The sequence below is a fragment of the Aquarana catesbeiana genome, linkage group LG07, assembly GCF_042186555.1.
Source record: "Aquarana catesbeiana isolate 2022-GZ linkage group LG07, ASM4218655v1, whole genome shotgun sequence".
Classification (NCBI taxonomy): Eukaryota; Metazoa; Chordata; class Amphibia; order Anura; family Ranidae; genus Aquarana; species Aquarana catesbeiana.
The window spans coordinates 299,056,368-299,069,337 of record NC_133330.1 but is presented as its reverse complement, the minus strand read 5'-3'; the positions used below and the strand labels follow the sequence as shown (position 1 = coordinate 299,069,337).

General features: G+C 44.0%; 1 pseudogene; it reads left to right on the top strand.

Annotated features, from left to right (window-relative positions):
- Positions 1–11,826, top strand: part of LOC141103690 (sodium/glucose cotransporter 4-like) — a 43,257-nt pseudogene extending 31,431 nt beyond the window's left edge.
- The last annotated feature ends 1,144 nt before the right edge of the window (positions 11,827–12,970 follow it).

Below are 12,970 nucleotides of genomic sequence, written 5' to 3'. Positions count from 1 at the left end.
CCGCCCCTGGTCCTCATCAACATGGGGACCCCCCCCCATGTTTAAGGCATGCAGCCTGGTATGGTTCAAGGAGGGGGGCTCTCACTTGTTCCCTTCTTTTCATGACCTGTAGGGTGGCATGCTCAGATATGGACCTGGGGGGGAACCCCACTCCTTTTTTTTTTGTTTTACATGCAGGTTTCAGCGGGGAACCCCGCTGACAGGTGATGACTCATGGGTTGCTAAGGATGCGGCAGACGACTTCCCGGCCCCCTGCTTAGCAACCAGCTATATACAGTGGTAAAATAAGAAACACAGAACACATCAAAAATGCACCACTTGCATTTCTGGTGCGGCTCCATTGAAGTCTATTATTACTATTACTATAGACTATAGACTACTATAGACGATTACTATTAGCCACAAATCGTGGGAAAAAGTCCCTTTCCAAAAATGCACCGGTCGCAAAACGCATAAATGTGAACTAATACCATAGGAAACCATGTTAAATGGGCTGTAGTGCGTTTCTGCAAACTGCAAAGCGCACTAAACGTATAGGTGTGAATATAGGGTAATTTTATTCCACTCAAAGACCCTGCAGCTCACAGTGGGAGGGTTTCAGCAGCAGTGCTATCAATCCAGAAAGCAGTGGGCAGGACTAAATGTGGACAGGTGGCGATTGACAAGCTACAGGCTTATAACAATGCTTATAGCCATGCCTCCCTGCATTATTGTTTTTAATCCCTGTGCAACGAGACACAGCCTACATGAGTGCCAACTGTGCCCTGAATACAGGAGCAGTGCAGCATCACTGCCCCCTCTCATGGTAAACTGCATTAGGGTTAGCTTCACTGGCAGGATCAACAGGTATTTGTGAGACTTTGCAGGGGGGCTTACTGTATAGTTAAGAGCTGCAGCACATTTTTAAATGGTCGTTCATAGTTCTGCTTTAAAGGAAACCTGTCATGGGAGAAATGTGAAGCCTGCCATTGCTAATTTATCCTTCACAAAATGGTAGTTGCTGACTGATGTACCAAACTTCAAGCTCAGTCTGGAACTTGTATGCATATGTCTGACTTTCTTCTACTTCCATTGGCTGCATTGACAGCCAGGAAACTAGTGTTTATCAGAAAGAGATCCGCAATTACAGCCTCCCTATGTTACATTACATAGTTACATGGTAGGTGAGGTTGAAAAAAGACACAAGTCCAACCTATGTGTGTGATTATATGTCAGTATTACATTGTATATCCCTGTATGTTCTGGTCGTTCAGGTGCTTATCTAATAGCTTTTTGAAACTATCGATGCCCCCGATGAGACCACCGCCTGTGGAAGGGAATTCCACATCCCTGCCGCTCTTACTGTAAAGAACCCTCTATGCAGTTTAAGGTTAAACCTCTTTTCTTCTAATTTTAATGAGTGGCCACGTGTCTTGTTAAACTCCCTTCCACGTTAAAGTTTTATCCCTATTGTGGGGTCACCAGTACGGTATTTAAATAATAAATTCAGTGCTCGCAACCTTTCCTCATAACTAATGTCTCATATTTTTATTTGTGTATGAAAAAACTAGTACAGCACATCGCTCTTTGTGGTGGCTCTAAAAAGAGATATCATAAACATTCATATCTGCACTCTTCTGGAGTTTTTCACTTTTTCTATTATCTGTGAATTGAAGAGTTGGTCATTAATGTGCTTCGTTTTATATTTTCTTCAGCTTGCTCGTTTAACTTGGTGGACAAGAGAAGACCCAAATCAGAATGTTATTAATCAGATATCTTCATCCCAAGATGCTTGTGAGCTCACCATCAACAGCCCCCAGGTGAAGCAGATGTCAGGTAACTTTATCAAAACAATATATACTCTTTGTGCAAAAGTTTTTGTCCATCTGACTATCACACATTCTTGGTTTCTTGGACATACCATTCCAAAACCATAGGCATTAATATGGATCTGCGGTCCTAGTGGTTAGAACAGCCTCCCCTCTTTCGGGAAGGCTTTCCCCAACATGCAAAGTCAGGTTCTGATGTTGGACGAAGACCTGGCTCGCAATAGCATTCCAATTTATCAAAAAGTTGTCCAGAAGTGTTGAGCTTAGGGCTCTGTGCGAGGCACATGCTTTTCTTTTTTCTTTTAGAACAGCCTCCACCCTTTCGGGAAGGCTTACCTCAGCATGCAAAGTCAGGTTCTGATGTTGGACGAAGACCTGGCTCGCAATAGCATTCCAATTTATCAAAAAGTTGTCTAGAAGTGTTGAGCTTATGGCTCTGTGCGGGGAACATGCTTTTCTTTTAGTACCCATTCAAACTGTTGTAGTGCAAAAATGAACACATGGTAATGCACATTAGCAGGTTGCGTATTAACGTGCGTTGCGTAAGTGCAGCTCATTAATGTGCTTATTTGAATGAGTTGCCAATACCAAAAAAGGACCTGCACTATTTTTTTATGATGCAGTGCACCACAATGCACGGAAGTGCGCTAGAGCAGGGGTCTTCAACCTTTTAAAACAAAGGACCAGTTTACTGCCCTTTAAACTTTTGGAGGGGCCAAACTGTGGTCAGTGGAAGTAGAAAATTCCCTGGCATCGGTGGGAGTAAACAATGCCATAGGCTTGGTGTTCAGTGGGAGTGCCCCATCACTGATGTCAGTTGGAGAATTAGTTCCCTATCTTTGGTGTCAGCGGGAGGAATAGTGCTCTGTCTTTGGTGTCAGTAGGAGGAATAGTGCTCTGTCTTTGGTATTATTGGAAGGAATAGTGCCCCAAGGGCTGGATAAAGGCAAGCAAAGGGCCACATCTGGCCGGCGGGCCGCAGTTTGAAGACCCCTGCACTAGAGTAATGGTTATACAGTTATTATCTACTGGGGTGTCTTTGAAAATCAATGGCATTACAACACAATAATGTATGTATTGTGTGTTGCCATCAAGGATAAGTATGAATTGTCTTTTATGTATCCATATTATTGTATAAGAATTTTGACTGTTTGTGCTACACAGCTGATGATATACCACAGACAGAAGATGCTGTCTCCTCTACTCAGGAACAGAATGGAGGTCATGTAGGTGAGTGCTTAAACTAAGAATCAGCCATTTGTTTCTCCTATTTTGGGACATATTTACAGATCTATGGGGAACATGAGCAAATTCTGTCCATCATGGTCTGATGGAAACCTTATTTATGATGTTACATACCATGCGAGCTATAAGAGTTTGATTAGATTGCCTGAATTATCTCACCATCCTTTACTAGTCCAGGAGGCTTGTTTATGTCTCAAATTCCTCCTTCAAGAGACCCCTTTGCCAATTTGAAGCATTGCAGATGAAAGCACAGAAAAATCAAGTATTTTAAATGTTTACTTGCAGCATGTTTCCTTTCAATAATTTTTTTTTTTTTTCACTTAAAATGTGCCACTGGTTAGAAAGTGTGACTACTCCAGGAAGAGTCAATTCTCTAGAACAGTCCCCTCCCTCTTTACACATCATAGCCCTCCCCTCTTTTGGAAGTGTGTTATTACTGTCTGTGCTGACCAAGCTACTCTGCCACTCCCCTTACCTCCCTATACAACCTTTTATAGGTGGGGGGAAGGGGAATATAGAGCGTCACTTGAGAGGCTGCTGACTAGTGATGGGCTAGGATGTATTCAGATCAAGCCCACCAGAAAGCTGGCACTGCACATTGCCAGTCATAGGCAGCGTGTGTATGTGCAGCTGCTGGTCGGGAAATGCCTCACTGCCTATGCTTGGCAGTGTGCAGTGACGGCTTTCTGGCAGGCTAGATCTGAACATGCCAAAGCCCATCACTACTGTTGACATCTGGCAGGTGCCGACAGGGGCCAGCACAGAGGCGGGTGGAGACAAAGAGGTGCAGGCACTAGAAACGAGTAGATGGGTGACAGTCAGGAAGGATAGAGGGGGAAGGGCCAGGGAGGCCAATCCTGGGCTGGAGCATCCCAATAAGTACACTCCATTGAGTGACATTGGTGAGACCAGTCAGATACCAGCACTGCTGGAGCTGAGGGACTCTTCTAGCTGCCAGGGGAAGAACTCCTCCAGTGAGAGTGGGGGCGAAGCGAAGGGAAAGGAAAGACAGATTCTGGTGGTAGGGGACTAAATTCTTAGAAGGATAGAGTGGGCAATCTGTGACAAAGAACTGAAGTGCTAAACTGTATGTTGTCTACCGAGCACTCGGGTTCGGCATATCACGGATCTGGTGGACAGATTACTGGGAGGGGCTGGGAAAGACCCAGCTGTCATGGTGCACGTTGGCACCAATGACAAAGTCAGAGGCAGATGGAGTGTCCTAAAGAACGATTTTAGGGACTTAGGAGCTAAATTGAGGAAACTTACCTCCAACGGTACATCAAGCCACACCAGAAAGGCAGAGGGAGATTAGAGAATAAACAAGTAGCTGAGGAGCTGGTGTAGTAAGGAAGGGTTTGGTTACCCGGAGAACTGGGCTGACTTCTCAGTCGGTCACCAGTCCTATAGAAGGGACGGACTCCTAAATGAGGAGGGTGCAGATCTGCTGGGAGGAAAGATGGCCAAAAAGTTAAAGGGGTTTTTAAACTAGGCGATGGGGGGAGGGTCCAGAGGTAGAGATAGTCAGCAATGAACATATTCCAGAGGGTAGTATTGGGGGCATTAGTGGTAGGTTGACTAAAGTCCTATTTACAATCTCGGAACACCCAATAAGAGGAGAGTATGCGACCGGTCTAAACTGTGTAGCATGTTCACCAATGCCAGGAGCCTGGCGGACAAGATGGATGAACTATAGTGATACTGTTGAAGGAGGAGGAGTTAGATTTTGTGGGAATTTCAGAGACCTGGTTCAATAGCTCTCATTAATGGCTGGCAACCATTCAATGGTATTCCTTTTATCGCAGGGATAAAGAGGGTAAAAAAGGGGGAGGGGTATGGCTATATATCAAGAATAATGTACAAATGAATGTGAGAGATGACATCAATAAGGGAGCTAGGGAGGAGGTGGAATCCTTATGGGTAGAGCTCCAAAGGGATGAAGCTAAGGGGAAAATAATACTGGGAGTATGCTACAGGCCCCCTAACCTGAGGGAGGAGGGGGAGACTGACTTCCTATGACAATTTGGATTAGCAGAAAGGATGGGAAGTGTTGTTATAATGGGGGATTTTAATTATTCAGACTGGGCGGAGGGAACCATGCATTTGTCTAAGGCTTGCCAGTTCCTAAATGTTTTGCAGGACAATTTCATGGATCAGATGGTAGATGCACGAACTAGAAACAAAGCGTTACTAGATCTACTGATTACCAATAATACAGACCTGATCATGGATGTGGAAATACGGGGCAATTTAAGGAAACAGCGATCAGAGGTCAATTCGCTTCAGTATAAATCACACAAATAGGAAACACAAGGGGAACACAAAGACACTGAATTTCAAAAGAGGCAACTTTCCTAAACTACAAACCTTGCTAGAAGATATCAATTGGGACAAAATCTTAGAAACAAAGAATACGGAGGAGAGATGGGTTTGCTTTAAGAGCATATTAAATAAGAGCATTAGCCAGTGCATCCCATTGAGAAAAACATCTAAAAGAGTGAACAAAAGTCCTGGATGGCTTAACTCCAATGTTGCATATAAAAGCAAATGAGAAGGCCTTCAAAATATACAAGGCTGAGGGATCATTATCAGCATTCAGCCTTTACAAAGAATGCAACAAGATATGTAAGGGTGCAATTAGGGAGGCTAAGATGGAACATGAAAGATACATAGGGGAGGAGAGCAAAAAAAAAAAACAGTAAAAGGGAGGACAGACCATATTGGCCCCATAAAGAATGAGGAAGGCCCTCTGGTTACAAAGGATGGGGAGATGGTGAAGGTATTGAATTTATTCTTCTCCTTGGTCTTCATGAGGGAATTGGGGGGGCTTCAGTAACCAAAACTGCAGTGTTTGTCCTCATGACACATCACATCAAGCACCCTCATGGCTAACAGAGGACAGAATTAGAAGTAGACTTGGGAAACTTAACATTAATAAATCACCGGGAGGCTTGCACCCGAGGATACGTAGGAACAATGGTCTGGCAATTACTTGACTGAGTTCCCTAATTTTTACTGACTGGAATGGTACCAGGTGATTGGAGAAAGCCAATATAGCATCAATATTTAAAAAAAAGCCAAAATACATCCCTGGGAATTACAGACCAGTTAGCCTAACTTCAATGGTATGCAAGCTCTTGGAGGGGATAATAAGGGACTATATACAAGATTTTATTAATGAAAACAGTATCATTAGCAGTAATCAGCATGGATTCATGAAGAATTGTTCTTGCAAAACCAATCTATTAACCTTCTATGAGGAGGTGATCTGCCATCTAGATAAAGGAAGGCCCATAGACGTGATGTATCTGGATTTTGCAAAAACATTTGACACAGTTCCCCATAAACGTTTCCTGTACAAAGTAAGGTCCGTTGGCATGGACCACAGGGTTAGTACATGGGTTGCAAACTGGCTACAAGGGCGAGTTCCGAGGGTGGTGATAAATGGGAAATACTCGGAATGGGCAGAGGTGGGTAGTGGGGTCCCCCAGGGTTCTGTGCTGGGACCAATGCTGTTTAATTTGTTCATAAACGACCTGGAGGATGGGGAAAAAAGTTCAGTCTCTGTATTTGCGGATAACACTAAGCTAAGCAGGGCAATAACTTCTACGCAGAATGTGGGAACCTTGCAGGAAGATCTGAGCTCATTAGTGGGGTGGGGAACTACATGGCAAAAAAGGTTTAATGTAGAAAAATGTAAAATAATGCATTTGGGTGACAAAAATATGAATACAATCTACTCACTAGGGGGTGAACCTCTGGACGAATCTAGGATGGAAAAGGACCTGGGGGTCCTAGTAGATGCAATGCCAAGCTGCTGCTAACAAAGCAAACAGAATATTGGCATGCATTAAAAAGGGGGATTAACTCCAAAGATAAAACGATTATTCTCCTGCTCTACAAGACTCTGGTCCGGCAGCACCTAGACTATGCTGCAGTTCTGGGCACCAGTCATCAGGAAGGATGTACTGGAAATGGAGCGAGTATAAAGAAGGGCAACAAAGCTAATAAAGGGTCTGGAGGATATTAGTTATGAAGAAAGATTGCGAGCACTGAACCTATTCTCTCTGGAGAAGAGACGCTTGAGAGGGGATATGATTTCAATTTACAAATGCCATACTGGTGACCCCACAATAGGGATAAAACTTTTTCATGGAAGGGAGTTTAATAAGACTCGTGGCCACTCACTAAAATTAGAAGAAAAGAGGTTTAACATAAACTGCATAGAGGGTTCTTTACTGTAAGAGCAGCAAGGATGTAGAATTCCCTTCCACAGGCAATGGTTTCAGCGGGGGGCATCGATAGTCTAAAAAACTATTAGATAAGCACCTGAACGACCACAACATACAGGGATATACAATGTAATACTGAAATATAATCACACACATAGGTTGGACTTGAAGGACTTGTGTCTTTTTTCAACCTCACCTACTATGTAACTATGTCACATCACATGTGGGTGATGTCTAACAGAAATCTCAGGGCTTTGGAATATCTACACCGGAAGTTGTACTGGTAAATAAAATGCTAAATACTAAAATATAATAAATGAACATATACAATTCTATTAAAAAGGACGTACACTCCAAGGAAATAAGGAAATTATTGACGTTTTCAACATATTTGAACAGGCAAACATTCGATCCTGATTAAAATAGTTCTTACAGATAAATGGTATATAATTGAACAAATAGAAGATAAAATTGACATGTTTTCACTTTTATGATCTAAATCAGGGGTCCCCAAACTTTCTAGACAAAGGGCCAGTTTACCTTCAGACTTTAGCAGCTGTGGCCAGTGAGAGTAGACCATGACTATTGTAACTCCCTCATTGGCCTACCTCTCTGCAAGCTATCCCCCCACTCATCCACCTTACCTCAGTGTCTGCCACTCCTCTCTGCCAATCCCTCCACTGGCTTCCCATTGCCCAATGAATAAAATTAAAAACACTTACAATAACATACAAAGCCATTCACAATTCTGCCCCGAGCTACATCACCAATCTTTGCTCCAAATATCACCCAAACCGTTCTCTCCGCTCCTCCCAAGATCTGCTGCTCTCTAGCTACCTTGTCTCCTCCTTCCATGCTAGTCTCCATGACTTCTTCAGAGCCTTTTCCACTCTCTGGAACTCACTTCCCCAATCTGTCCAGTTATCTCCTACTCTGTCCACTTTTAGGCGATCCCTGAAAACTCCTCTCTTCAGGTAAGGCCTATCCTGCCCCAAGCTAACAACCAAATCTTCTACTCCCCTCATCAGTTCATCCCTCACAGTCCCTACCTTTTTGTTTCACCGGCCCCTCCCTCTTAGATTGTAAGCTCTCAGGAGCAGGGCTCCTCTAACCCTCTTGTTTTGAATTGTACTGTTGGTGTAGTGTCTCCCTACATTGTAAAGCGATGCGCAAATCGTTGGCGCTATATAAATCCTGTATAATAATAATGTCTCAGGCATGGAGGTCAGTGGTAGTAAAAAAATTACACAGTGCCTGTGGTCAGTAGGAGGAATAGTGCCCCATCATTGGTGTCAGGGGGAGCAATGGTGTGCAATTGTTTATATCAGTAGGAGGAATTACGTCCCATCATTGGTGTCAGTGGCAGGAATGATGCCTCATTGGTGTCAGTGCGAGGGATAGTTGCTCTTGTCAGTGGGAGGAACAGTGCTCCAAGGACCGGCAAAGGGCAAGCAAAATGCCACATTTGGCGACCACTGATCTAAATGCATGAAAATACAGATTTTCCATTTGTATAAAGTACATCCCTACATTTACCACCACTTCCAATCCATAAAATAGGTCTTCAGATAAGGTGCCAATGTTTACAACTTCCTGAGTGAGTTTGCAGGTTGAACTTGTCTTAAACAGACATCTAGGGTTTGGTGTTCTTTATGCTACTGACATGTTGTGACCTCATGTCAAAATGATAGCAAAACCATCACCATTTTAGCAGTGTGGACTGCTAGCACTGCAATATTTACAGATGAGGAATTTAAGTTTTCGGAATGAGCAGTGATCCTTCGCCTCCCCTCCAGTTTTAGTTCTTGGCCAATTTTATTAATAAACTTTGAATAATTTTTAGGTTGAGCTTCAGATGCTGTAGTATGGGTAAGGACATATTTTAGAGAAGGAAAGATGATAAGAGCAGGGCTCAGATGCAGCTGTCAGTGGGTAAGAGCAGCAGCACTGGCACGTATAATGTTGCACATTAATGTGAGTTGCTTTCATTCAACCGGTTTATTTAAATGGGCTGCTTAAGGCTCCTAACTGTATTAAAAAAAGGGTAGGCAATATTTTTAGCAATGCTGCGCTGGTGCATTTTAGCACCCAGTGCGCCTTTCCAGCACACATGCATTGCACTGCCAAAAATGCTGTATGCATGATGTTTTGTCCAATGTGGTGCATTGGTCAACCTTTTCAAAAGAATGGGTTGCCTTAGCCTAACGCACGATGCAATGTCATTAACCCACATGTGTTTAATGCATTTCAGCTGGCCAGCTGATTTGTAAATGGGCCCTATATGACACAGCAGCTTGCCAAAGCAGAAAGTGTGTGTTGTGGTACCCGCAATACCACCAATATCAGCATATGATCATTAAGACCTCCTTCACATGGGGCCTACTGCAGCGTATGTTTCTGTTTACCTGCATGGGCATGCACAGGTGTCCCTGCAAACAGATGCAAATGCATTCAGGGCCTTGCATCCGCACAGATGTCAAATTGGGATCTACATTTGTGTCCCAAATGACAGCAATGGGACTGCCTGCATGGAGAGGCATGAAACACTGGTGCACCCCTGTGTCAGTGTTGCCAACAGTCCCGATTTTCCCAGGACAATCCCCATTTTGGGACCCTCATCCTGATTGGAGGCTGTCCCGAATCGGGATTTCCATCAGGAAAATCGGGAATGTTGTTTTTTTTTTAAATTTTTGGAGCAGCTGGCTCCAGCAAAATGGCGGCCGGCGCCGCCGCTCGATCTTCCCCCTAGTGCTCAGTGGAGAGAGGAAGGGGGCTCGATCCGTGCAGCCAATGAATCGGCTTCTTTAGCTGCACGGCCCCTCCCCTCTCCACTGAACACACAGCGCCGCCGTGTCTTGCCGAAAAGTTCCCCAGCTCGGCTATTTCCGCCGGCTCGTACTGCGCAGGCGCAGCGCCTGTGCAGTACAGGAGGTCCTTACTTGCCGAGGGGGGGGCTGCACTAATAGGGGGGGCTGCACTGAGGGGGGCTGCACTAACTGAGGGGGAGTCTGCACTAATAGAGGGGGGCTGCACTGAGGGGGGTCTGCACTAATAGAGGGGGGCTGCACTGAGGGGGGTTTACACTAATAGAGGGGGGCTGCACTAATAGAGGGGGTCTGCACAGAGGGGGTCTGCACTGAGGGGGTCTGCACTGATGGAGGGGGTCTGCACTGATGGAGGGGGTCTGCACTGAGGGGATCTGCACTGATGGAGGGGGTCTGCACTGATGGAGGGGGTCTGCACTGATGGGGTCTGCACTGATGGAGGGGTTCTGCACTGATGGAGGGGGTCTGCACTGATGGAGGGGGGTCTGCACTGAGGGGGTCTATACTGACTCTGCTGGGGGCACCTGATGCAAGGACAGACTCTGCCGGGGGCACCTGATGCAAGGACAGACTCTGCTGGTGGCAGGCGACATGGCTAGTGACACGCTCAGGGATCCCACTGATTCGGCATTATGGTGAGTTGAATGATTTAATTTTATATTACAATGTAATAATAGAAATAATGCGCTTCAATCATCCTGACACCATAACAACCATGGTGCCGGGATGATTGAAGCGTTAACACCAGGTGTTTGGAGTATCTTTATCTGCTGATTGTTAAAATTTCTAGAATACACATATTTTTATTGTGTAGGATCTGGGGCTGCTGTCCCGTCTTTCCCCTCTCCCCCTTTCCCTCTCCCCCCCTCATTCATCTCAGACTCTAACCACACCCTCTTGAGCCACGCCCATTTAAGCCACGTCCACTATTTCACGTAAGCCATGCCCATTTTTGGTGAAGCCACACCTACAAATGAATGCCCCGCCCCCTAATTATTGTACGGCTCCGCCTACAGCCAAAAAAGCATCCCACATATTTTTTTTGCAATGTTGGCAACTATGCTGTGTGGGTAAATACTTCCCTTGCACGGGCATATGCTGTAGCGCTCCCTGTGTGAAGACCTTGGTCAGTAGCAGGCAGAAAACGAAGATTCCTTTTAGAGAACACCACTGGTGCAATTACAGTATAGTAGTTATTCCTAGGCCACTTCTAATGCATAATTTGTGAAAAACGCAACCATTGAATCTAGTAATGCACTGAAATTTCGGCCGCCGAAAATATAGTCTGAATATATAAATATATATATATATATATATATATATATATATATATATATATATATATATATACATATATATAATTATTTAAAAAAAATCAAATTTCGGTTTCAGCCAAGTGCATCCTGAATTTTCGCTTTCACCACTGAAATTTTCATTTCCACCACTAATTGAATCCTTTGTTGCTCTGTACAAGCTTTGAATATCATACCTCTTTTTATAATTACAGCTCCTTCACACCCCTGGTGGAAGAAGCCCTATTATTGGTTCTGTGGTATCTCGATGCAGCCTAAGGTCCAACTGACCAAAGAGGAAGAGCAAAAATTGCAGATGAAATTGACTAGTATTGAAGAAGAACCTTTCTGGAGGGATGTGTGTAATATAAATGCTGTCATAGTGCTTGCAATCAATGTTTTTCTTTGGGGATATTTTGCATAAAAATGAAGAATAAATGGCATTATTTAATGCATGCTTCAGACTCTATCAACCATGTCACACAGACTGTGTAAGGGATAAACCGAACTGGCCAAATGCATGAAATGATGGTTGTAGCTTTTGCGAAATAGGTGACATGGTGAACTTTTCTACTCATTGTTCATTCATTTCTAAGGTGTTATCTAGAACCGCCTTTTTAATTTTTTTAAAAACATTTTTACCCCATAAGAAGCCCTAAAAGGTTTCAGGTCTCGGGGAATCCTTACTAAAACCAATAGATGGGTTCAAAGGTAAAAATGCCCCTTATATTAGTGGTCAGTAAGAAAGCAACCTTTACAGTGGTGGGGAAAATGCCACCCTTAGAGAGCTAAAAAAAAAAATCACTGGTGTCATGCCACTGGCTCTGTCAAATAGTGTTGGGCCCAAAGTTATCCAGGCACCATTAGGTGGGAAGCCAATCAGCCACAGCTCAAGGAACCGCTAGCAACCTCTGGAGGAACCCTGGTTTGAGAATGGCTGTACAAGAAGTGGCACAACCCAAAGATAGAGTATCCACTAGAGGGCGCACGATGCATTATAAGGATATATGAAGACCTTACTGTAGCAGCTATGCAAGGAGATGAAGGGTACATCCAGCTACCAAAGCATTTGAGAGTTGTAAACACATTGGTCCCTACCACCCTCAGTAGCAGGAGTGAAAAAAAAAATGGTTTTGGGTAGCGTTCTCCTTTAAGATCAAACACCAATTTTACATTTTATAGGATTCAGATAAGAGAAGTTAAGATAACCTTGGAAGAGGTGACAACAACTGACAGGTAATGGCATACACAACATATCTCTAGTGGTAATCTGCAAGGCATTGTGGGTATACACAGGTAATTGCATATAGTATATGATTGTGTTAGTAGGTGTTCTGGGGCTCAAGGCTGATTGCATTGGTGACCCCTGCGGCAGTAGAAGAACTCCTGCATTTTCCATCCAGTCTCCGAGCTTCAGCACAATCTGCATACGTTTTATGCGACCTTCAAACACCAGGTACATTTAAGATGTTACATATTGGAGTGCCTAGAATAGAACAATCTCACAAAAGAGACTTTAGAAATAATGGACAATTTAACTTAAAACTGGAGAATAAATCCTTATCAAA